General features: G+C 36.7%; 1 non-coding gene across 1 annotated transcript; it reads left to right on the top strand.

The window, feature by feature from the left end:
- Positions 1–9,400: 9,400 nt before the first annotated feature.
- LOC147823929 (small nucleolar RNA U3) lies at positions 9,401–9,618 on the top strand. The gene has a single exon (XR_015443119.1). It is a non-coding gene; the product is annotated as a small nucleolar RNA U3 (small nucleolar RNA).
- The last annotated feature ends 18,243 nt before the right edge of the window (positions 9,619–27,861 follow it).

Consider the following 27,861-nt stretch of genomic DNA (forward strand, 5'->3'; position numbering starts at 1 on the left):
TTTGTTGAAAGGGTTATCTTCCCTATACTCATACTTTATTCTAAATATACTTTTAATCTTTCCATTTTCATTCTAGATTTTAAGATCTATGAAGGAGAGAAAGGTGTCTGTCTTGCTTATCACTGCATATCTAATGATGATCACTGGGCCTAACAAAGAGTAGATACCTGGCAAATGTTTGTAAAATGACTGAATGAATGAACGAGACGGGAGGAGCCTTACTGAATGAAATCTGTATCTGACTTCCACCTGATTGTTGAAATTTTTCTGGTATTCTGGATCAGTCTTTCCTAAGAAATACTTAGGTTATCTTCTCTGTCTTAGAAAACTTCCCAAAATCTTTTCTCTGTAACAGAAACCCTGCATGTCTTGCCTGATCCATTCACTTGTGTCTCATTGTAAGTTCTTGCTTGAAAAGTAGAAAGGATCTATCAGATCTTGCATACTCAGATTTCTTGCTCTGGACCTTTCTAAACAGCCGTGCTGAAAGGTTCACAATTCACTCTCAATACTATCAATATAACTTTAAAACAAAACAAAACAAAAAACAAGCAAAAGCAAGGCTTATACACCACCATCCAGCTCCAGGAAATCTTTATTAGAGTTCTTATTCATTTTAAACCTCTCCTGTAGGCATTACAACTCCCTCACATTGTATCCTAATATTGTAATTGCCCACTAAATGAAGAACATCACAAGACTGTCCCTAATACAAACACAATGAATGTGTATTGAAGACAGATGTAAGCTCTAACCAAGCAGCTGCAGGTCACACAGAACAACATAGGGTGAGGAGATGCCAGGAAGATCCAGTTTTAGGACGTGACTGACAAAACCACAAATAATCCTTGTGGGGTAATGATGGCTCAGGGGCTGTCCCACGCCTGTTGTTGTTGGCATGACTGTTTGGGAAGATGTGATTAGAGGACAACAAAGTCCATGCAGCTGGCTTCATAATAAAGTGGAATTCTTTGCAAAAAACTGGTGATTTGCTGCCAGCTCCTAGTTCCAAGGTAAAAAAGAACAGAAAGCATACATTTATTTCCCATTTAGACGCACGTGAAGAAAACTAGCCACATTGCCACTATGAAAGCTGAGAGAAGGACCTGGACACTTTGGATGAAGGCTCATATCTCTGATTTCTATACGTCATGTGACTTAAAGACATCTAGTGGGGCAAAGGACAATCTCTACTTGGAAATCATGAACAAAGAAAACCCCAGTATCAAAGCATCTGATCGCCTCACTGAGTCTCACCAACTCTTGCTGGAACTAGGAGTGCTTTGGAATCTAAGTCTAGTCTCTAAATATGGTGAATTTACATTTAAAAAAAAAAACACCAATGGGAAACTTGGCTAGGGAAGAGTAGTCATAAAGCACTCTAGAAATTAGTCAATGCTCTGTATTGAGGGGGTACAAATTTTGAAGACATTCTTCCTCAAAAGATGGTACACTGGTAAGCTGTATCAGAATTATCAATTATTTTGGAAATGTTTAGGTTTGGGTTCAGATTCCTGTTCTAGACCCACTGAAATGTGATCTCTAACATTAGAGCATCTGATTGGGCACTCTAAATGGTTTAAAGGACATGCTAAAATTTGACACCTACTGAATGAAGTCCATGAATTGGCTTCAACTGTTCCTTTTTACCTGAAGTGCAAGTAAAATATTATACAATTGCCAAAAATAAGGCCCACAGCTTTATGAGAATTTCAGAGGTTTTTGTGGCCCCAAAATGTTTTCAACCATCAGATCGCACCAACTCTTAAAGACTGGTCTTGTTTTTGTTAAGTCATCTCCATGTAAATCACTGTCTTTCCATGAAGTATTAACAACCATCTAGAAACCAATTCCCAGACAATCACAGCCTAAAATTATTGGTAAGAATGAAAGCCACAGGGAAAAATCCTTCAGTCTTTGCTTTAATGCTTCCCTTCCCTCATTTCCCTAACATGACCTTCCTACACTTGGCTACATAGATGTCCAAAGACCCAAACCTACCCTGAAGAGAATAAATAATGCATAAGAAGTCTCAGAATCTCATCTAGATGTACCTGGATTAAGTTTTACTGCCAATAGATCTAAAATCTTAGAACTATAGATGCTTCTTGATTTCTAACGGAGCTATCCTCTGACAAACCCAGTGATAACAGGAAATATCATAAGTGGAAAGTTCACTCAGTACACCTAGCCTGTGAACCCCACAAATTTGCAACATAATATACTGCAGAGTGTCTGTAACTTACCATCATGACCATGAGGTTGACCTGGAGCTGCAGTTTGCTGCTAGTGTCTAGCATTGCAAGACAGCATGGTAAAACATATGGCTAGCCTAGGAAAAGATAAAAATTTAAAGTTTCTATGAGTATAAATTAGAAAAAAACAATAACAACAAAAAATCCCACTAAGCTAAACCATCATAAATCAGCAACTTCTCGTAGATTTGTAAAGCCAATGCGACATTTTATGCCTATTTTTCTTCTTTATTGTCTGTGAGCTTCTTATAGATTTCATTCTATACCACAAAACCAGCAAAAAATAAATTTTTGCTTCTTTTATTATTATTAAATTAAATGTGTGCTCCAAGTTCCGAGCCACCCCTGACCTGGTAAGAACCTAACATCAGTCACTGTTGCAAGATTACCCAAACATCCCCAGATGTCTTAACTAGAAAAACATGAGGCAAGGTTCTTCCAGTTGTTAGGCTGCCCTGACTGGTACTGAGGTATCTATTGGCTCAGTCTGCATGATCATAATGAATTTACCACTCATGCTTCTGCCATTCTTAGATGGAAGAACTAGAAATTTCTCTGAAGTTGGAAACACTAATTGAATTAGCATCTCCACACAAATCCTGTGATCCCTCTGGGGTAGTGGGCAGGCAATCTTAGATCCCTAAACTCCAAGTGTCTTTCCAGTTACAGAACAGACTACATGTGGAAGTGATAATCTGGTCCTTTTTGTATTGTCCTGTGGGAACTGGGCATCAAGAGAATTCAGCAAAAATGTTGATACTCTGGCTACTACTATTATTGCAATAAAATCTTCTAGCTCTGATTTAGATGCTTCATGTTTTCTGATAGCATGCCTGAAATTGTAGCAGAGTAACTTGCTGTAGGCCACGTTCTCAAAGCCTGTCCAATTCTTAACAGTCTTGTTCCCTACCTTCGGGGTGGGACCTTCCTCCTCAATCCCATAGCAACATTTACCCAAACAAATCTGACTTTGCCAAATCCCTTCCATACTCTATATGGGATCTGCCAACAGTCTTTTTAGGGATCTGAGCCAGAATCTCTCACATTCTTGATCAAAGACTATGCTACACCCTCTCCAGGTACTGACCTTCTGGTTCTAGCATACAATATACCCCAGTCAGCCTACATTTTGGAAAAAGTCTCAATGAAGATTAAATGAGTAAATAATATTCTTAATTTTAACTTTTTAAAGCAACTACTGAGTGGCAAAGAGGTACAATTTTCATTAAAAAATAAATATCATTCATCTTTAGAAAGCAGAAAACTGAGAACTATGATGGAAGGCAAAGGGTATTTTCTTTTACAAATTATTTTCTAGATCCAAGTTCCACTTTCTCTTTTTCTATTTTTTCTGTTTATTTCCAGGTTCTCCATCACCTTCTCTTCATATTTTATCATCTAACATATTCTGTGGCTTAGGGAATTTCCCAGCCTGGAACCTCTATCTTTCTCCCAGTTGAAACACAGTTTATGGTTTTCTGTTTTTTATCTCTTAGTCCCTTGGATATACATACGCATACATGTGTGCAGGCACACATACATATATGTATATGCAAACATGCATACATGTATATTATACACATAGAAGCTTATTAATGTACATATATACTTTCAATAATAGTAGTAAAATTCATATACCCAAACCCAGATTAAAATAGATTTCTAAAGTATGCAAAATTATTTGAATGGTTCTCTCTAATCTCATCCCCAAGCTATGGTTAATTATCCCTTGAAATAATTGCCTTGCTGTCTTTCTTACATTATATTTTTTTCTTGATCTCGGCTTATACTCCTAAACAATACATCATTTTAGCTCTCATGTTTTTGAACTTTATGCGAAGGTAACCTACATATTATTTTATGGCTTTTTCCTGAAGTTTTTATGGGGATTATCATTGCTATTGTTGCATATGTAGGTGGATTTCATTCAGTTTTTCTTGATAGTTAAATTATGTTTTCTCTGTTGCACTTTTAAATCACTGCCTTTCTTGCCTGGCTTTGGTCCCAGGCAGTGCTTCACATAACTTCCTCAGTGTCATGCTCTGTAGATTTAGGTCTAGTCCCGTCTTTCTCTTCCTGTCTACATCAGATCCCCAGGATTTTATACCCCACTTTGGACCCCTGCTCCCCAGACCCCTTTTGTCTACAATGGAGGACAGAAAACTTTAGATTTTCCTTTAAGAGCCATGTGGGATCTTAGGCATCTACCTGGTCTACCACCAAATGAGATCATGGCCACATTTTTAAGCATCCACACAAAGTGGTAAAGGATAAAGAAGCTACTTATGATTCCTCCATGTCTTCTTCACCTCCTTTATAGCAGGATGTATAAATAGCATATATTCCAGCTCCACATAGTGCAGCAGAGCTATCCATAAATGTTTAACACAACCCAGCCTAGCATCATACTCCAGGTAAGCCAAAAAGAAGAGGTAATGTGTTCAACATGTAAAATGGAAAATATACTCAATAAGAGTTATGAAAAATATTAAAAATAGCCTATAAGACTTAGTTCAAAACACATCTTAATATTGAATTTGGGTTGGAGGAGCAATATGGAAGTGGATGTGAAGAAACCATGCCATACACTTTCTGGCCTTTCTGTAATTCTTCCTAATTCCCTCTCTCTTTGTTCTCCTGATCGCTACATCACATACCATGAGCAAAGAGCTGGGGGTGTGTTTATTATAAGCCTCCTCTATTTCATACCTAAACTAAATTAAGTACTCCTAGCCTTTCTGTGTTAGCTACTTTTCTCTTGTTGCTGAGACAAAATACCCGACATCCAAAATTAAAGGGGGAAAACTTTATTTGGCTTACCGTTTGCAGAGCTTTCAGTCTATAATTGGCTGGCTGTAAGGGTGGCAGAGTGGCAACAGTTCATGGCGGCAGAAGCAGCAAACCGCATCAAGAGGACCTTAACAGTGTCTTTCTGTCTCATTCATCCCATCCAGACCACCGGGATTAGGGCAGTGCCAAACCAATCACTCACATGTAGTGGTTTAGTACTCAACACGCCCTTAATCCCAGCATCACATATTCCAGATTCAGCCACCTCTGAAAATAATGCCCCACCTCATCCGCATGAGGCTTTTGGGGGACGTTGAAACAGAAGCCACAACATCTTCCTTTCCCTACTTCTTGTATTAGTGTTACAGGATTTCATCTGAGACAAAATATCCTGGGTTAGTTTGACCCATTTAGGCTAGGAGGCTGATGGAACAGACACTTGGGAATGTTGAAGAAAGGGAGAGATTGGCAATTGTGAATTGGATAAAGACAATACCAGCAGAAATTCAGCCCTTTTGCTGATTTTTGAAAACCTATGCAAGATTAGATTAAAACTCTTCAAACTAGCAAAAGCTTTTCTCTGCTATAGAGTTTAGGCTGACTGGTACTTTTGAACCTGAATTCCTTTATAAGTATCAAGTCTGGCCTTTTCTCAGTTCCATTCAATTCAATTTAGTTCTCCAAAATTTGTTGAAGCCAATTTATCAGGCTACTGTTTTAAAAGACCTTAAATGGGGCCTGGAATTTAGCTCAGTGGTGCCATGCCTGCCTGGCAAGTACAAGGTCCTGAGTTTGATTCCCGGTATTGGAAAAAAAATTTTTTTTAAAAAAGACCCTAAATAACTTATCATTTAGTATTAAAATTATTTTTTAACATTGAGGAAAAAATTTGTAACGTAAGGAAGCAATGGTTTGTGGAGCTTCTTCCTAGCACATGCTTCTCCATCTGACTTTTGTAAGCATGAGCATCCATAATGACAGTAAAGCCAGGGTCAGAAGAAGGGATACAGGAAGGAAGGCAGAATGAGGAATAATGAGAGAAGAGCTAACAAACAGACTCTGAAGGAACAGCAAGAAGCAAAGAGATGCAAGGTGGTTCAGAAGGCATACTGGAGAGTGTTTTAAGTGTCATCTGTCTCATTTTCTAATGAGAGGCACTGTGATGCAATACATGGTCTACATAGCAAGAGTTGAAAGAGCTTTCTTGAATGAGCAAATTCATCTCTCTGATTTTTAGTTCATGTAATAGTAAAATGTCATGCTATGACCTCCCATTTCAAAATTATTCTGAGGCTCAAATTAAGGAAAGTTTGTTTGCCTTTATCTACCAAAAAACCAGATTTCAAACTATTTTATGTCATATCTATGTGCTCTTTTATTTTTGTTAACCTTCTTCCCAAAAACCTTTTCTTAAGAAACAGCTTGAGACCTGGAGAGAGAAAGAAACATCTTAGAATGGATGAAAGGAGGAGTTAGAATGATGCGCCCTAAATTTGGAGCCCTTATGGCCTGAGCTCCAGCTTTTATTGTTTTGGTTTGATGAACTGAGGCAAAATGTAGTAGGGCAAGATCAGGAAAAAGAAAAAGTAAAGATCATAACCATGTAAAACGTCTCTGCAAGATTGTCTTTCTCTGAATCTGCTGCACCCTCACCTCTACTGACATGATCATTCCATTGTCTGATTGGTAACTACAGGCAGGGTAGTGATCTCTTTGCTAAGCAAGTCATTTATATATCATCTACCAGCATGACTGCCATCTGCATGCCCCCTTTATACACCGTGCAAAGATGTTGTGTACATGACAGGGTTCGTCCCTTATCAACAGGAAATCTTGACTCTCAAAGCTGCTTCTGAGACCAAATATCACACAAGGTTGTCTCCTTAAGCCTTCCAATTTAGACTGAGGGGGTCCTAGGAAACACTAGGCGGAAGTAAAGAAGTTGGGCTGGTGGTCTCTCACTCCCTCTGAGTGTACTCACAGGCCACATACTGTCTGTCTTCCTGCTTCTGGCAAGGTTCCTTTTCAGCCACTTGATAGATTCTGTCCTTAAGTGGTTAACTGACAAAGGTTTAAGGGAGGTTTAGATCAGGCATGGCCAACCCATGGCACTGGACAGCGGGTAATGGGGGCCCATGAGATCACAAACTTTTAACACAATTATGTGATTTGTAAAGATATATTTTGTGACTCAACTGCATGGTGTGGGAGCACAGCCTGCATGGGTGAAAACTGAGAGGTCCAGTCCAGTGCTGACCCTGCCTCCTGCTCTTCCCACACACGGTGAACACAGTGGAGACCCACGTGCACCCGACTACCTGTGCTCATGTATCCAAGGGACTCGATAGGTAGAACGCAGCTATCAGCCTTCCTACACCTACACGTGCGTGTGCCTGGGAAGGCAGGTGTTTATTGTTATTAAGCAGACATAAAAGTTTTCTAATTTAATTATTAACCTTGACCTTCTGTTGTTCCATAAAATAATTCAATAAAGTACAAAAATGGATAATTACATAAACAACATTGCTAATACTAGATATGTAATAAAAATTTAAAGTTTTGTTATTTATATACATTAAACCTTTGGCAATTGCAACTGATCCGAAAGATGCCAACTTTTTTTCAGAACTTTTTTATTAGTATATATTTGTAGTACATAATCATTACATTTCTTGAGGGGAATTGGTATAGGTATATAACACATTTTAATTCCTTTTATCGTTCCCTTTCCCCTCCCTACCCCTCCATCCATCCTTTGCTACCCTTCCTTTTTTGTACATAATGTTTACATTCCTGGGCTGGGGATTTACCTCAGTGGTTCCGCTGCCTGCCTTGCAAGTGCAAGGTCCCAAGTTCAATCCCTGGTACCAAAAAAAACCCAATACATTCCTTGTTTGGATTTGGCACATGTACATAACACAAACTCTTTTCCTCATGTAATTTGTTTGACCATGACTCCAGAAGAGTTAGCTATATTATATATTTCATATGTGGCCCAAGATAATTTCTCCTCATTTAGCATGGCCCAGAGCACACAAAAGGTTAGACACCCATGGACTAGGTCCCCAGGGATGCTTCTCCTCTAGTGGCACATTTCAGAGAATGACAAGCTTTCAAATTCACAAAGAAGACTCAGCATAGAATTTTAACCATTCCGATGAGCTTTATGCCTATTCATCTTTTTGTTTCCTTAAGACTGAGAAGGGACCTGGCCAGGGATGGTACTTGTTTGGCGTTCTACATTAAATAGTTGCTTATATCAGGTTGTCTTTAAACTTCACCAAACTAATGCTGTATTCCTGCTCCAATAAGTCCCACGACAATAAATGTCCTAACTAAGTTAGTTCTATATTTCAACCTTCAGTATCTTTATCTAACATGAATAAATGAATCTGTCTTTACAGTCAGGTCTGTGTCACACTCCTAACTGTCGTTTATTAGATGGATGATGAGAAGAGATTTCTAAACAGTCACGTCAACTTTGGGAGCATTATCGCAGTGATTATGAACATGAACTCAAAAGTAGAGAGTTTTGAACTCAATCACACTTGTGTTCAGGTTCCTTGCTCACTTCTGTGTAGCCCTAGGCAGTACACTTAACCTCTCACAGGTTTTGTTTCTTCCCATACAACATGAAGAGGTGACAGTAATTATGACACAGGATGCTGTGTGGGTCCAATGAATGTGAAGTGTTTAGATCACACAACATTCCCTGAATACACCCTAGCTATTATTGTACTTTTCTTCATCTGAGGAATTGGAGACTAAAAACTCACTGAGTATTGTATGAAAATATAAGTAGCTATATAAACACTAAGGATTTTCTTGGGGGGGTTGTTTGTTTAGCTTTGTTTTTGGTATATCTGGCACATTGTGATTTCTCAATGTATAACTATTGCATGAATAAATGTGAATATCATATTTTGAATTTTCTCAAGCACCACTTCTCCCTTCATCTTCATTTTCCTTTTCAGATCTTTTTCTCTCCTTTATATTTCCAACAAGAATCATATTTTCTTGTGAAACTAATGTCTTAATTGTTCTTATTCTTTAAGTTTTCAAACATCTGTTTCTCTTTTCATCTGCAGGACTGGTTTTCTATTTTAAATTGTATGCTTTTTTTCTCCATTCTTTTTTCTTAGGCAGTATTTGTTAGTCCTAAATTTCTCTACAGGACCAGATAATTGCACTTGCTGATTAAATTTAATCATATTTAATTATTTACTTGTTATACTTAGTTGGGACTGAGTCAGATTCAGAGGCTACAGCGGTGGTCAAGTTGTTTCAAAACTGGACAATGTTTAACCGGCTGGCTCTTTTCTACACACAGGAAGACGAATCAAAAGCAAGGATATAAGTTGTTTCAATTCAATAGACAAACATCTGCTAACCTTTAAAATATTGTCTGCAGATACTCAGTATATGCCATTTCATGATAAGAAAATCTTGACCCCTTCCTGAGCGTGAAGCCGGCTCTTGGTGTTGCTTTACTGCAACTGCCACTTGCCATTGATGATTGTTCTTGCTCTCTCTTCGGGGGGGAGTGAGGGGGAAGGAACGCAATCTGAGTGGCTTCTGTTTCAAGCTCGGTAGTAAGAGAAGAGTTTTTGTTCCTTTTTCTCTTTCCAAGTGTGGGCTGGCTCATCAGCTGCTTAGTTTTTGTAAGCGGGTCTTTGGCGTAAACCAAGCAGCACTAGGTTGGCTCTAGGACCGGAAAATCTCCAGTCTCACTTCTACCTTTTCTTCTCTCACACACACCCCCCCCTTTTTTATCTTTTCTCTCTCTGGTCTTTTTGAGTTTAGGGTCTCGTCACGTAGTCCAGGTGCCCCTTGAAGTCGCTGGGATCACACGTGTGCACTACTACCTAAGACCTGGGTTTTGTCCCTTTTTTAAATAAACTGGACTTTCTGCTAAAAAAGAAAAGAAAAGAAAAGAAAATCTTGACCCACTGACTTGTGGAGCCACAAAGAAAAATGTCATAAGTTGAAATAATTTTTGTTAAATAAAAATTTATAAAGAAAGACAAAAGGATTACTTTGAACACATGTCTAAAACTCTCCAATGTCCAAGGTTTCAGCCTATGTACAAACATCTTCCTCAGACAATGTCCCAACTTGGTAGCTAAGCACTTTATGAATTCTCTAGGAGGCTCTGCATACTAAGTTTTGTTAAGAGTGTAGTTGAGATTTGACTTAATCAATTGCTCCAGTAATCTGATTCCCGCTCACCTGCCAACTGAACATATAGATTGTTGTAGAAATGTCACTGGTGAATTCAAACACATAAAAATGGAATTTCCAGGCCAATTGTTCAATAACTAAAAATGCCCAGATCATGATGAGATAGAAATGCAGGTGAGGTCTAGAATCCTGCTTAAAATGTAAAGAAAATGAAAAGGCATTCTTCAATTATTAGCTAAATTAGAAAAGGTCACATTCTAGTGTTAAACTTTGGAGGTCAAGTAAAAGATTTTAGATGGGAAAGTACTAAACCCATTTCTGTCTAATGATATATAAGGCTTCTATAGGAGAGAAAAAGCAAAATAATGACAAATAGTCCATATTTTGACTCCCAGTTGCCTCGAATACCTTAGTGGCTTTTACAGTATTTTCTATTTGGAGGAATTTATTAGCTATTATAGATAATACTGGTTTGGGGTTTTTATATATCACAAAAGTAGAAAATGAAAGAGAAAAGGACATGATTAATTAGGAGGACTAAGAATACTTTTATATCCCAGAACTCTGGGAGGCTAAGGCAGGAGAATCACAAGTTCAAGCCCAGCCTGGGAAACTTAGGAACTTAGAAACATTGTGTCACAAAATTTTTAAAAAAATAGAAGAAAAATGTTGAGTATGTAGCTCAGTGTGTGGATCCTGGGTTCCATCCCCAGTACTCCCCAGTACTGGGGAAAAAAATAACATTTTTATAGCATCTTATATAAGACTGAGAAAATATCACTGTTTCCTATTTAAAGATATGAGTAATCCTGAGTAAGATTATGAGGGCCCACACCCCTCTAAAGGTTTCCCTCCTTGATGCCACCTCTGGTTAACACACGATTACCTCCAGCTCAAGGTAGCTGACTATCTGATTTTCAGCTGTGAAAACTGGCAAAGAAGATGCCTCTGGACAAGACTTTAAATCCTGTATCACAGAGGGAACAGTTCTATTTATTATCTTTACAGTGAATTTGGTATATATGAGTTACATTTTATTTCAGCTACATTTATTGAGTATTTATTTTGTGTTAGATGCCTTATTGGAAGCCAGTGTCACAAGGTAAATTAGATATGGCTTCTATTTCTGGGTAAGCACATAGCTTAGTGAGATAGCTATATAAGCAGATATTCCCCTAAAATTTAATAAGAGCAGTGACTGAGATACACACACAGCCAATGAAAAATGTGGCAAATTAGGTGCCAGTCTAAAGAAAAAGAAAATACAATTGAAAAAGAGAATATATGTGAATATCCTTTGATGTAAATAGCACTTTTCTTCTAAATTATAAAAACATTTCACGATTACTAATCACTACTTTTGAATTATAAATATTCCAGATGTGTTAAACTTATTAAGAAAAATTTCCTTTAGACTTTTGAGGCAACAGAAATGAGTCCTCATTTAACCACTGCCATTTACTCATCTATTGTGTCATTTATTATTTAAAAACTGTTATGTATTAAGTGCCAAACTGGACCTCTTAGTTCTTTTACAATTGATCTTAGAAAACTCATTTGAAGACAATCTAAACTTCCACATCTGTAAATTGAGGACTTTAAATTTTTCAGTAGGCTACTATGAAGATTAAGTAACACAGAATACCGTAAGTGTACTTATTGCTATAACTACTAAAATGTAGAAACAAAATCCTTCAAGCTCCCTAATTTTCTTTAATCTACGAGTCCCTTATCTCTCTAATCATTATTACTTGAAATTCTCAAACACCTAATCATTCTCAAATATTTATTCCAGATGTGAAGTAGAGCCACATAAGGAACTTCAGCTTTGACTGGGAATGTATAAAAGTGCGATGAAAGTTGCTCCATACACCGACAAAATAGAGCCAAATAGTCTACAAGGTCATATTTTTTCTTGACTTATCAGAGAGCTGAAGTCACAGGACAATCAACTTGCTTGACACGTGACAAAAGACAGATGCTACTGAAGGAAGATAGGGCCAAAGCATGTAGTACTTTTACCAGTGGCGGAAGGCAGGTAAAGGATGCCTGAAATGTCATATGAGCTGCTGGAAAGGAATCATCTAATTTTTTAAACCAGTTGATAACAATCATGAATGTGTTGTAGTAAAAGTAAAACACTCCTGCTGTCATGACACAAGAAGAGCTCACACCTCATTCAGGCACTTTTCTATGAACCTCTCTGCTTATAAGAAGAAGTGGGGCAGGGGAGGTTTCTAAGGAAACCTTTTTTATGGTGTAGTCCTAGCAGGAAGGCACAATAGCTGCTGTAGGGTCCTGGCTGAGTACTATCTAAGCTAAAGGAAAGTGAAGATAGATGGGGGTGTACATGGTGTAACCACACCAATAATTAAACCCAACCCAGAGCAATACCTGACTAGACTGACTCAACCCCACATACTAAACATCTACCAGAGGACAACTGATTTCCAGGAATAATCACAATTAAACTCAGCGTCTACTCACCTGCACAGGGTGCTTGGCTTTCTACCAAAAGATATGAAAAGAAAAACTTAGCAAGGTAAAAGGAAAAATAATCCATTACTAAGAGACATAGCAATCAACAGGCAAACAGATATGAAAAAGATATTGAAATTCTCAAATAGGGAATTCAAAATTACTGTGATTAGTATATTAAATGCTCTAGTGGAAAGGTGGGTGGCATACATAACCAGGTGAGGAGTTTCAATGAAAAGTAGATATTGTGAGAAAAATATCAAATGGCAATGCAACAAATATAAAAAAAACAAGGTAACAATGATAAAGAATGACCTCATCAGGGTCATAATGAAGTCAAAATTTAATAAATGAGATGCAAAAATGAAATAATGCATACATGATTCAATTGATAAAATGATAAAATACAAAATTTTAGAAAGATATTTAAAATTTTAAAAAGTTAAGATGATTCAAGGTCTGTACATTAATATAAAATGGTTTGTGTATGTCAATTCTAGTATAAAGAATGAGTCAAGAGAAATGTTTGATTTGATAAACACCAAAAAATTTTTGAAAATTAATGACAGAAACTCAAATATAGATCCAGAAGTCTCAGAGAACACCAACCAGGATAAACTCACAAACCATCACACAAACACACACACACACACACACACACACACGTGACCATGTGCACCCATACAGAAATATATACATGCCCATACATATATTATATTCAAAATGCTAAAAGCTAAAGATTAAAAGAAAAGGTCGAAAGAGGATAGGATGACATTAACCCTCAAAATAAAATACACTACATAAAAAGAAACAAAGAATTACAGAAACATCAGATGATAAAACACATAATCTATAGAACAAATACAATGACATCTTTAAAGTGCTGAAGGAAAAAGACACCAACTAAAAGTTCTGGTAAGAATATCATTGAACAATATATAGAATTACAGATACTTTCATAGATTAAACAGGAATTCATAAAATGAACTGGATAATTTTTTATTTGAAGTGAATAGGAATACAACAAATCAAAATGTGTGGGATAAAACTAAAGCAGGACTAAGGACACCCATAACATCAAATGCTTACATTAGAAAAAATCATACCTTAAATCCATGATCTAAGCTTTTACCTTAAAAAATAAGAAAAAAGGAAAAAAACTCACAGCAAGTGGAAGGAAGAATATAATAGAGATAAAATAACAAAGGTATAAGACAAGAGAGAAATCTTAATGAAACCAAGAACTGATTCTTTGAAATGACTCATAAAATTTACAAGCTTCTAATTAATCTATGAAAAAAGGCATAGAATACAAATTACCATAGCTGAAATAGAATATATCATGAATGGCTTTCTCAGCATTATGAGAAAAAAATAAAGGCTACTTCATGTACATAAATTTTAAAACTTTGATAAAAATGAATACATTTTTCCAGATGAACAACATTTTAACACCAAAGAAGAAATAATCTGAATAATTATGCATCAATTACAAATCTGAATTCATAGTTAGCATATTTTAATAATAAAAATTTCAGGTGTAGCTGACTTCACTGATGAATTCTATTAATATTTTAATAATAATGTCAATTATTAGAGAAAATATTTCCAAACTCATGAGGTAAGCATTATTCTGTTACTAATCTAGGAAAAGACACATTTAACATTGTACTTAATGATCTAAGATTAAAATACTTCCTAAGATCAGGAGCAAAGTAATGATATCAGTTTCAGCATTATTATTCGACACAGTAACTGATCTATAGCTATTACTTTAAGGCAAAAATAAATAAACAGAAAGCAAAAGATCTTTGACAAGAATGTCATCCACTTGCAGAGGTACATTTCAGAAGATAAAAGCCCCAATTTCCTAGAAATAATGAGTTTAGGAGAATCAAAGAGTACAAAGTCAATGAACAAAAAATTAATGGAATCATCTAGACTAGTAATATTCAGTTGGAAATTAAAATCTAAAAAATAGTACAACTGCAACAGCACTTCCAATGATGAAATAATTTAGGTATAATTCTACCAAAATGTGTGCAGTGTAAGTATAGTGACAACTATAAAACATCAAGGAAATCATATATAAATAAAGGCCATCTTATATTATTATGTTTGTGTATGAAAGACTTGATATTATTAAAATAATAATTTTCCAAAATAGATGTAAGGATCTAATATTATTTCAATCAAAATCTCAGCATGATTTTTTGGTAGAAATTAACAACTGTTCTAACACTTTTAGGAAAAGACAAAGAAATTAGAATAGTTAAACATTTTTGAAAAAGAGGTTATGAAACACATAAAACTGATTTCAAGACTTGCTATGAACTTAGAGATATTGGACAATGCAGTATTGACAAAAAGGTAAATGTACAGGTCAATAGAAGAGCATAAATGGTCTAGCAATAGACCTACCCATATATAGACAATTGGTTTTCAACAAAGGTGTAAGAGAAATTCAGTGAAGAAAGGGAATGTTTCAAAACAGTGTTATAACAACCTAAAGAACATATGCAAAAAAGAAGAAAAAGGAGAAAGAGAAGGAACTTTGGTACATACCTTATGATTTATACAAAATTTAACATAAAATAGATAAAAGTCTCAACTTAAACCTAAAATTATAAAATTTATAGATGAAGACATGGGAGAAAAACTTGAGTTAGGCAAAGATATATTAGACATCATAGGAAGAAAAGCTCCAAAGGGAAAATTGGAGGGGAAGAGGAAAGGAAAGAAGGGAAAGGAAAAATTAGGAGAAAAGAAAAAAATGGAAACAAACTCTATGTAAATAGGGAAGGGTGGAGGGGATGAAGGGCGCACAGGTAATGGAGAAAAAATCAGAACCAAGATACATCATGTACAGGTACAAGCACCCAATGATAAATGTAAATGGATTGTTTACCTAAAATGTACCAATAAAAGAATTTAAGGGGGAAAAAAAGATATATTAGACATCATACCAAAGAACCATACACAAAATAAAATTTTGATAAACCGGACTTCATCAAAATTAAGAACTGATGCTCTTTGAAAGACACAAAAAAATCAATGGACAAGCCAAAGAACAGAGGCCAAAAAACTGCAAAACGTATAGCTAATAAAAGACTTCTATTAAGAATATATACAGGATTTTAAAAACATAATATGCAAACTCAGTTTTTAAATATGCAAAAAAATTTGAAAATATTTCATTAAAAAACATATATATAAATGGTTATAAGTACACATAAAAGATGACCAACCTCATTAGTCATTAAGGTTCAGCCCTGTTATGGGCTGAAATCTAACAAAACAAACAAACTAACAAAGCTAACATACTAAGTATCTTTAAGGATTTGAAGTAACTGTAACTCTCTCATACACTGTTAATGAGAATGTAGTTTGGCAGTTTCTTTTAAACTAATCACATATTTATCATAAAACTCTGTGTTCTTTTTCTTATTTCTTTTTCCTTTTTTGGTACAGGGATCGAACTCAGGACCTTGCACTTGTGAGGAAGGTGGTGGCACCACTGAGCTAAATCCCGAGCACATAAAATTCTGTGTTCTTTCTCCAAAGTATTTATAAGATAAAATAAAACATGCTTGAAAATTTATATGCAAATATTGATAATAATTTTTTTCCTAAACTCCAGAAATTGGAAGCAATACAAATATTCCTCAACTGGAGAGTGGATCAAATTTATACATAAAAATATTTTATACATTCCTTAGTTAATTTTCTTGTTGCTCAGACAAAATACCTGACACCCAAAGTTTAAGGGGGAAAGGTTTATTTAGATCACAGCTTGTAGAAAATTTTCTTATGTATCATACTACAAATGCAAGAAGTAAAATGAAAAATGAATAAATTAGATTTAATAAAAATAAAGCTGTATGCTTCAAATGCCATCAAAGAGATGAGAAGATAGCCCTCAAAATTAAATACTATCAAATCACACATCGGAGAAAGGTGTTGTATCTAGAATATTCAAAGGACACCTATAATCCAATAACAAAGAGATAAATAATCCAATTTTAAAATTTGTAAAGGATATGAATAAACATTCTTCTGCAGAGGATATACAAATAAACAAGAATTTTGTGCCATCAGGAAATGTATATCAAAACCACAATGAGATATCACTTCTCAGCAGTAAGAGTGTTATAATCAAAGACAGATAATAACAAGTGTTGTCAAAGAATTAGAGAAATTGGAGCCTTCCTCCACTGCTTGCAGAAAGATGAAATAGTACAAGGGCTTTGAAAAACTTTTTGTCAGTTCTTCAGAAAGTTAAACAGATAATAACATAGGCCTTAGCAATTCCACTCCCAGATATATAACGGAGAGAAATTAAAATACACATCCATATAAACATCTTGTCTGACATCAGGTGTAGAAGTGCATGCCTATAATCCCAACACTTCAAGGAGACTGAGACAAGAGGATCATCCATTCCAGCAGGGACTGGGCAACTGAGCCACTTAACATGACCCTGCCTCAAAACTGAAAATAAAAAAGGGCTGGGGTGTAGCTCAATGCAAATTCCCTGATTTGGATGTCATTACAGAAAATGAAGTAAAACTTGGGTGTGACAGCTCTTAGCAGCTTTGTTAACAATAGAAAGAAAGTGAAAACAAACCACTGTCAATCAACGGGTGAGAAAACTGCATATATCCATATTATGAAATACTATCTGGCAAGGAAAAGGAATGCAGAGCTGATATATTAGTAATTTTCCCAGCTTAAAACAAGAAAGGTTTAGGTTCATTTGACTCATAGTTTCAGAGGATTCTATCTATGAATGCTCAGCTGGCTCCAACATAAAACCTACAAGGCAGAAGGCCAGGGAAAAACAAAAACCTGCTCATTCTAGGGCAGCCAGGAAGTAGAGAGGGAACAAAGCAGCGGAGGACAATAATACACCCTTCCGGGTCACACTCCTCATGATTCATCTCCTCTAACAAGGCCCCACCTCGTAACAGAACAATCAGCTCTGAATTAATCCACTCATGAGTATAGGGCCCCATTATCCAATCATCTCTGAACACATAAGACTTTGGGGGAATATTTTAGCTCTCAACCATAAGAGCTGGGAATGTAGATCAATACAGAAAGTCCCCAATTTATGAGAGAGTTTAGTTCTGAGAGAACAGTCATAAGACTGATTCCCTTGTAATTCTGACAAAGTGAGTCTTATACACCTTTGACAGAAATATGCATTGCATATTGCTTTGCATTTCCTAGCGGTCCCTTCCACATCGCCACTGATTTTCCTCCTGCTTCTGGACCTGCCGGGCTCTGAGCATTGCACAGCTAGCTGTGTACGATCGCACTCAACAGTGAGCACTCAGCAGCACTGCTGTGACAATGGCCAGCAGACACATGAGCTGCTTCTGCCATTTGTTCACACTACATGCTTGTAACACAAGGTCTGTTTGTATCTGTGAAAGTTCGCAGCTCAAATGTTCATAAATTGGGGACTTATTGTGGTAGAGTGTTTGCCTAGCATGCCCAGGGTCCAGAGTTCTGCTCTCAGAACCCAGATGAGGGGTAATGGGAAGGAATGGAATACAGCTATAACCCTAGGTGAACTGTGAAAATGTATCAGGATAACAAAGTTACCCTTAGCTGGGTACAGTACCCTACACCTGTAATCTCAATATTCTTGGAGGCTGAGGCAGAAAGATTTCAAATTTGAGCCCAGCCTGGGCAATCAGGCTACTTCGTGAAACTCCATCTCCAAATTTTAAAAAATACACAAATTTTAAAAGGGCTGGGGATATAGCTCAGTGAGAAGGCCCAAGAGGGTGAGGGAAAGAAGCTAGTCTTGAGAGAACACATATTGCATGATTCTGTTCCTACATAATGTCAAGGACAGACAAATATTTAAACTACAAAGAACTTTAGTAACTGACTAGGGCTGAAGTTGGAAGTGAGGTGGAAAGTGGGAGAAACTGAGGAATTAATACTTCTGGGAATATAGTCTCTTTTTAGGGTGACAGAAATGTATTGTGGTAATAGCTTTACAATTGCATGGATATTAAAAATAGTTTATGTAGACTTTAAATGGGTAATTTTAGGGATGTGTGAGCTATATCTTGATAAGATGTTTTTCAAACAAGGAAGAAGGAGATAAAGGGCAAAGGAATAACCCTAAAGGAAAAAGATAAAAAGTTCCAAATATTCTTTAGTTTGGGTGAATCATGGCTTCCATAAGGCTGATGTGAAAGCAGAGATTTACAATACAGTTTGAGACCAGCTGTATAAAACTGGGGGATGCTTTCTTAGATACTAAAAAAGGGGTTTGCATTATATCTGTTAGACAATGGGATGACATCAAATTCTTCTTTTAAAAAGACTATATTTAAAATAAGGGGAAAGTGACAATATCCTTTCTTTAGAAAGATCGTATTATCTACAGATAAGAATAGACCATTAGGAAGACTGCTACAATAATCCATATGAGGAGAGATAAATGCCTTTTAGTGGCTCCCCTAGAATCCACTACAGTGATTCCATATTGCTTTTGGAATTAAAGTATATCTGCATTATTCTGCATGCATCAATTTGGTATTTTAAATAAATATAATTAAAATGTATCTTCTGAGAATATTTCCAATATTTACAATATACCTCTGACAGGAAGTGAAAATATACATGGTTATTTAATTATTGCTTCAGATGTTCATGGGGTTTGCCAACAACTTAGTGGTGGAAGATTGCAACACAGTGTTTAAGTGACCGCAGTTGACTTTGTCAAGATCATAGTACTCAGCTGTAGCTCTTTCATTGTCCTCCTGTTATAAGATAGTACAAGATATGTGACACCCTGCCAAGCATAGGATAGCTATTCATTAATAGTTGCTGTCCTATATAAGCTATGTCACATGCCACATTTTTGATTCTGATTTTAGAAAGATTCAAATGGTCTCTGAGAACTTGTATATGACTCCGTGTCTTTGTTATTCTGATTGTCTTATCTGCCTAGACCCAGCCTGGGGCACCTTACTCCTTTTTGACACAAGTATACAGGAATGAGCAGTTCCCCTTTCTGTAAAGAGTACCTGTCATTTCTTTACGCTCTTGCTGTCCCAGCATTAACCAGTGTCTTCACAAGTCTCTTAACCGCAGTTAAAGAAAATATTTTAATTGCCCTTCAGATTTAGTCTTCTAATATGATTTCCTAGCTTTTATTGCTGAATATTTCAAGAAATGGGAACGTGCCCCTACTTCATAATAGTTTTTTTTTTTTAGGTTGTCATTTAGCACCTAAATTTAACAATCCTCAGAAACTCAAAGGTGTGATAAATTAAAAGCTGAAGGGGGTAAAAATAGGAGCTCTGAGCTTATAGATAGTATTTCTCAGATGTTTGGTGGAATCAAACAGATGTATAAACTGACACATACTCCAGGGCATGTCTTGTTCTTGAAACAGAAATAGAGGATTAACAGTATTTCTTCATCTGCAAAATGGGATTAATAGTGTTCACCACCTGTCATCTCTTGGGGGTGTTGTGAGGGAAAAAGACATTCACTCAGGAAAGTTCTGTGAGCTGTTTAGAAGACAGGCAGCTCATTAATGCAGACATCACTTTGTTTTGTGGCAAAACAACTGAGATCTCAACTTCCCTGGGGTAGTGGGATCTTATTTCCAAAACACATGCCTTCAAGAGATAAAAAGTTAAGCAAAACCACTCTATGCATAGTAATGCCATTTCTGCCTGATCCAATGAGGGACAATGTAATGAGGAAGGGAAGGTAGAGTTGGGACAGTCCTGGCAAATGCCTGGGTACGTGGATCCTTCTTTCTTCTTCCCTGTCTCCAGCTTTGCTTGTTCCTCAAGAACCTCTACTCTCACTATCCGGACCTAAGATGGAGTCTGTCTTGTTTCACACTTTTAGACACTAGAGAGGTTTATAAACCAGTTTTTCTTGGTCCCAGAAGAGCAGTAACACTGCTCACAGTAACATCTGTGAATTGGAAGCCTGCTCTGTATGAGTAGACAATTTTACTTCACAGTTATGTAAGTGTGTACCTTGGCTCAAATGTTCTGAGTTCAAGTGCTGACATTCACCTGTCATCACCTTACGTTACCTTGACTTTTTTAAAAAAGTCACTTGTCTATAACATGCTTACTCTGCCTAGACCACTTCTTGATCATTATTAGGTGTCTTTGTTTTCTTTGTATCATTCCAATGGGGATCACAAATGATAGTTGCCGCATCTGTACACCACTTCCATTCTCTGGGACCAGGGTGCTTGTGTATCAAGGGGAATGGAAGTTTACCTAATTTTCCATCACAATGTTTGACAATAGTATTGGTAAACCAAGAGACTCAATGGAAAATGTGATCTTCCACTCTCTCTTTCTCCAAGTAGTAAACGGTAAATAAATCATCTTAGGACTCTATGCCTCTTCTTAACAAAGAGGAGGCAAGATACAATATGAATATATACCAGCTCACCAGGATAAATGTATTGATTATGTATTGCAAACATGTACTATTAAAAAAAGGAGGCAAAGTCCCCTCACTTCTCCTTCAATTATGCAACATAGGTAAAGAGAGACAAAATCAATAAAAACACCTTTATTAGAGGAAGAATAGATAACCCCCTCACACAGGCCTGAAGCAGTTTTAAAACTTAAACCTCTAGCTTTACTCATCGCACTCCCTATTCCCAAAGATAGACAGTTATTTTCAGTAGGGTCATTTTTATTATCAAGAAAAACAAAGAAAGCCTTTTTAATTAATGGGTGACTCTTCCAGGCAGTTTTTAGTACAGACACATTTTTATTTCCCACATGAAAATGGAGAGGCTTGTAAAGCCCCTTTTGTTGCAACAGATTTTGCAGCATTGTGGAACCACAGTGCGCATTAGAAATGGTGAAAGAGTGTTTTGTGCAACTACCACTGATGAATTCCATGGTACTCTGAGCAGGTTTTCATAAGGAAGGAACATGGAGCAACTACAGAGAACTTGAATATTTATCATGCTTGGCATCTCTGCAATAGGAAGTGGAACATTTAATGTTGGAAACAAGGTGATACTAACAACCAAGGTGACAAGAAAAAAAGACATGACACCAGATACCATTGGCCAGGTACTTGATAAAACCGTAGTGTGAAGACTTACCACTAAAACATCATGACATTTCTATCTGGATGGTGTTTTGAATTCCTATGTATTTTATTTCATAAAGTTGTTCCCATTTTATATAATACACAAATATGCGTGTGTATATGTGTGTTAGTAGTTGTCATTTAACACTTCAAATTTAGACATTATTAAAGAGAGAAAAATAAATTGGTTGAAGCTAGTATGTGCATCTTTAAAGGACTAATCAGGAAGACAAAATACAGCTGAGCGTAACAGGATGGTTAGTGAATGCAGAACAATCTTTGCAGAAGTATTAACCAGTTGAAACAATTTTTTTCTTAATATTAGTAAAACTGAATTCACAAATTGATGGGGCAAGACTTTTCTAAATATAAAGAACTTTAATTCATATCAGAGTGGGAGAATGTATCATGTGAAATAGTATGCTCTTCATCTTGTGAGGATTTTTCTTTTTTTTTTAATTAAATTTTTTTATTGGTGCATTGTAGGTATACAACACAATAACATTTCTCATTGGGAATTGTACCTTTACATAATGCATCTTGGTTCTTATTTTTTCCCCATTCCTAGCCCTCCGTTCACCCACTCCACCCTTCCCTATTTACAAAGACTTTATTTCCATTTTTTCCATTTCTCAGCATTTTTCCTTTCCCTTCTTTCCTTTCCCCTGCCCCTCCCAATACCCCTACCCCTTTGGACCTTTTCTTCCTATTTTACATTATCGATTATTCATTCTAATCATTGGTACATTTTAGGTATAAAATATAATGATATTTATCATCGGAAATTTGCACCTTTACATAGTCTCTCTTGGTTCTTATTTTTCACCCTTGCCCAGCCCTCCCTTCAACCCCTCCAGTCCTCCCTATTGACAAAGATTTTGTTCCTATTTTTCCATTTTCTCATATTAATCCCGTTCCCTTCTATCCTTTCCCCTATCCCTCCCACTTCCTTCCCCTTTGCCCCTTTTCTTCCTATTTCACATTACCTATTATACATTTTAGTCCTTATTTACACTTTCAGTTTCTCACACCAGAGAAACTATTCGATATTTATACATGTGTGTCCTATTTATTTCACTTAAGAGTATCGCCTTAATGTGCATCCACTTAGCTATAAATGTCTCTAATTTCTCATTTTTTATGGCTGAGTAGTACTCCATTTTATTTTAAAAAATACATTTTCTTTATCCAGTCTCCAGTTGATGGGCATTTGGGCTGTTTCCAAGTTTTAGCTATTACAAACTGTGCTGCTATGAACATGAGGGCACATATATCACTGTGGTATGATTCTTTTAATTCTTTGGGGAAGATCCCCAGTAAGGGAATAGTGGGGTCAAATGGGACTTCCAGTCCTAGTTCTTGGAGGTATCTCCATACTGATTTTCACAGTGCTTGCACCAGTCTACACTCCCACCAGCAGTGGAGCAGGGTTCCTCTTTCCCCACAGCCCTGCCAGCATTTGTTATTGGTTGATTTCATGATAGCAGCCATTCTTTCTGGTGTGAGGTGGAATCTCAGCATTGTTTTCATTTGCATCTCTCCAATGACCAGTGATGTTGAACATTTTTTCATGTATTTATTTGCTATTTCTACTTCTTTGTCTGAGAAATGTCTGTTCATTTCAGAGGCCCATTTTTGGACTGGGTCTTTAAATTTGGGAGATCTGATCTTTTTAAGTTCTTTATAGATTCAAGAGAGTAGACCTTTGTCTGAGGAAAAGCAGGTGAAGATTTTTCCCACATTGTGGGTTATCTCTTCACACTGATGGTGATTTCTCTTGCTGTGGAGAAGACTTTTAATAAGAAGAGATCCCACTTGTTGATTGTTTGTGCTAGTTCACGGGCAACTGAGGTTTTGTTCATAAAATCTTTTCCTACACCGATGTCTTCAAGGGTTCCACCTAACCTCTGTACCAACTGGTTCAGAGTTTCTATTTTAACATTTATATCTTCAATCCATTTCAATTTTAGTTTAGTGCATGGTGAAAGATATAGGTCTAGTTTTAATCTTTGGCAAGTTGAAACCCAATTTTTCCAGCACCATTTATTAAAGGGGCTATCTTTCCTCCAGTGAGGGTGTTTGGCTCCTTTATTGAGGATGAGATGGCTGAGTGTGTCTGGCGTTGTTTCTGCATCTTCTAATCTGTTCCACTGGTCCTCAGATCTGTTTCTTTGCCAGTACCATACTGTTTTTATCACAGTAGCTTTGTAGTATAGTTGTAAGTTGGGGGTTGTGATACCCCTGCCATGTCTCTGTTACCTAGAATTGCTTTTGCTATTCTGGGTCTCTTCTTGTTCCAAATGAATTTTTGGATTGTTTTCTCAAGGTTCATGAAGTATGATGCTGGGATCTCAGTTAGAATTGCATTAAATCTGTATAGCAGTTTTGGAAGTATGGCCATTTTCACTATATTAATCCTTCCTACCCAGGAGCAGGGAATGTCTTTCCATTTTCTGATATCATCTTCAATCTCTCTTTTCAGAGTGCCATAGTTTTCAGAGAAGAGGTCTTTGATTTCTTTTGTTAGGTTGATAACTAGGTATTTCAGTTTATTGGATGCTTTTGTAAAAGGAATTATTTGCCCTATTTCTCTCTCAGTGAGTCTGTCATTGGTGTAGAGGAAACCTATTGATTTTTGTGTGTTGACCTTGTAACCAGCTACTTGACTGAATTTGATTATTAAGTCTAGAAGACTTTTGGTGGAGTTCTTGGGGTCTTCTATATACAGTAACATGTCATCTGCAAATAGTGACAGTTTGACTTCTTCATTACCTATCTTTATTCCTTTTATTTCTTTCTCTTGTCTAATTTCCATAGCTAGTGTTGCCAGAACGATATTGATCAAGAGTGGTGATAGTGGACATCCTTGTCTTGTTCCTGATTTTCGTGTGAAGAATTTCAGTTTTTGACCATTTAGTATGATATTGGCTGTTGGTTTTTCATAGATGGCTTTTATCAGTTTGAGGTAGAGACCATCTATTCCAATTTTTTGTAGGGTTTTTATCATAAATGCATGTTGGATTTTGTCAAATGCTTTTTCTGCTTCTATGGAGATAATCATATGGGTTTTGTCCTTGGCTCTGTTGATATAGTGTATTACATTGATTGATTTGCCTATATTGAGCCATCCCTGCATCCCTGGGATGAACCCCACTTGATCACGGTGTATGATCTTGATAATCTTCTGCATTCTATTTGTCAGTATCTTATTGAGGATTTTTGCATCTATGTTCATTAGTAAGATTGGCCTATAGTTCTCCTTTTCGGTTGGGTCTTTCTCTGCTTTGGGGATCAAGGTGATGCTTGGTTCCAGGAATGCATTTGGGAGTATTGCTTCCCTTTCAATTTCACTGAAGAGTTTAAACAGTAGTGGCAGCAGTTCCTCTCTACATGTCTTGTAGAATTCAGCAGTGAAGCCATCAGGGCCTGGGCTTTTCTTAGTTGATAAGATTTTAATTACATTTTCAATTTCATTGGTTGATATTGGGTTGTTTAGAATTTTTAGGTCTGCTTCGTTCAACTTTGGTAATTCATATGTATCTAGGAATCTGTCCATTTCTTCTATGTTGTCCATCTTATTGATGTATAGGTTCTGGAAGTAGGTATTGATGATCCTCTGGATTTCTGCTGGGTCTTTTGTAATTTCACCCTTTTCATTCCTAATTGCATGGATTTGGGCCTTTTCTTTCCTTTTTCTGATAAGGTTGGCTAAGGGTTTGTCAATTTTGTTGATTCTTTCAAAGAACCAACTCTTGGCTTCATTGATTTTTTGTATCGTTCTCTTAGTCTCCATTGTGATGATTTTTCCTCTGATCTTTATACTTTCCTCCCTTGTATGAGCTCTGGGTTTGTCCTGCTGTTCTTTTTCTAGAAGCTTGAGGTTCACCATCAGGTTATTTAATTGGGCTTGTTCTGTTTTCCTAATATACATATTCACTGCTATGCATTTCTCTTGTAAGACTGCTTTCATTGTGTACCATACATTCCAAAATGTTGTACTGTCATTGTCGTTTATTTGAAGGAACTGTCTGATTTCTCCTTTAATTTCCTCTGTGACCCTTTGGTTATTCAGAAATGTGTTGTTCAATTTCCACATTTGTGAAATTTTTCCAGTTTCTCTTGCTATGGATCTCCAATTTTATCACACTACGGTCTGATAATATATAGGGGATAACTTCAATTCCTTTGCACTTACTTAAACATGTTCTATGTATGAGTATGTGGTCTATTTTGGAGAATGACCCATGTGCAGCTGAGAAGAATGTGTATTCTGATTTTGTGGGGTGGAAGACTCTGTAAACATCTGTTAAGTTCATTTGTTCAAGAGTTCAATTGAGTTCTAGTATTTCATTACTTATTTTTAGTCTAGTTGATCTATCTATTTGTGGCAGTGGGGTGTTGAGGTTCCCCACTACAATTGCATTAGTGCATATATGACTTTTCATGTCCATTAGTATTTGTTTTATATAGTTAGGCACACTAATGTTTGTTGCATAGACATTTATGATTGTCATCTCTTCCCCTTGGATTGTTCCCTTTACAAGGATGTAGTGTCCTTCTTCATCTCTCTTAATCAGGGTTGTTTTGAAATCTACTTGATCTGCAAAGAGGATAGCTACTCCTGCTTTTTTTCGGGTTCCTGTCACATGGAGTATTGTTTTCCACCCTTTAACTTTCAGTCTATGAGTTTCCTTTTGAATTAAGTGTGTTTCTTGTATGCAGCATATTGTTGGATTTTACTTCTTGACCCATTCTTCCAGTCTATTTCTTTTGATTGGTGAATTGAGACCATTACCATTGATGGTTATAACTGAAACGTATTGACTTGTCATTGCCATGACTTTTTCTTTTTGTTGGGTTCTCCCCCTTTACATTTCATTTCTTGTCATGCCAGATGGGTTCATTCTGCTTTGCTTCCTGGGGTTCTGATCCTCAATGTCTGTTCCTAGGCTATTGTGTAAAATTTTTTGGAGTGCTGGTTTGGTATTCATGAAGTTCCTAAGGTGCTCTTTGTCATGAAAGTATCTTATTTCTCCATCCATTTTGAAAGATAGTTTTGCAGGGTCCATCAATCTGGGTTGGAGGCTGTTTTCTTTTAGAGCTTGGAATATGTCACTCCAAGCTCTTCTTGCCTTGATGGTTTGTGTTGAGAAGTCTGCTGTGATTCTGATGGGCTTTCCTTTGTATGTGATTTGTTTCTTTTCTCTAACTGCTTGTAGAATTTTGTTCTTCTGTTGAGTTTCTGGAATCTTAACAATTAAATGCCTATGTGCAGATTTTTTTTGATCAAGGCTATTTGGAGTCCTATATGCCTCACTTATCTGTATGTCAAGTTCTTTTCCCCTGCTTGAGAAGTTTTCTGCCATTACTTCTGTGAAGAATTTTTTTATGTCATCTGCAGTCTCTCCTGTTTCTTCATTGACTCCAGTCAGTCTTATGTTATTCTTCTTTGCATCATCTAGCAGCTGCTGGATTGATTTCTCATGTTCCCTTATAATTTTGAAGCAATTTTTCTTTTGCTGGTCACTAATTGCAATCTTATCTTCTATATCTGAAATTCTGTCCTCACATTGGCTCATTCTGCTGTGTAGACTTTCAATGGAGTTTTTCATCTCCTGGAAATCTATTTGCATCTGTTTTATGGATTCCATTTGTTTCCTATGTTGAGATACCATCATGTTCCTCAGTTCCTCTCTAGATTTATTAATCATGTCTTGTACTAGGAGCACAATTTCTCCTGTTATCTGAGAAATTATTTCTGATTTCATTTTTTCCAGATCCCCTTTTGTTGCCAGTTCAGTGGGTCTAGGTGGTTGAGCATCAGAGTGTTCCATCTCATTTCCCTTTGGGATTGCTGTAGGTGATCTGGAAGTCTGCTTTTGAGACTTATTTATGTGTTTTCTCATTTCAACTGGGGGGGTGTGGGTTGCTGTTGGTTCCCGCTGGGATCACCTCCTCTGAGCTGGGAGAGGTGGGACATTGGCTGGGAGCAGAGGTAGGGATGGTGTCCCAGAAGCCCCTTCCTCTGGTTTGGGAGCAGTGGGTC

This window comes from Heterocephalus glaber, unplaced genomic scaffold, assembly GCF_053883595.1.
Source record: "Heterocephalus glaber isolate CG9 unplaced genomic scaffold, H.glaber_assembly_v1.0 deba00001561, whole genome shotgun sequence".
Taxonomy (NCBI): domain Eukaryota; kingdom Metazoa; phylum Chordata; class Mammalia; order Rodentia; family Bathyergidae; genus Heterocephalus; species Heterocephalus glaber.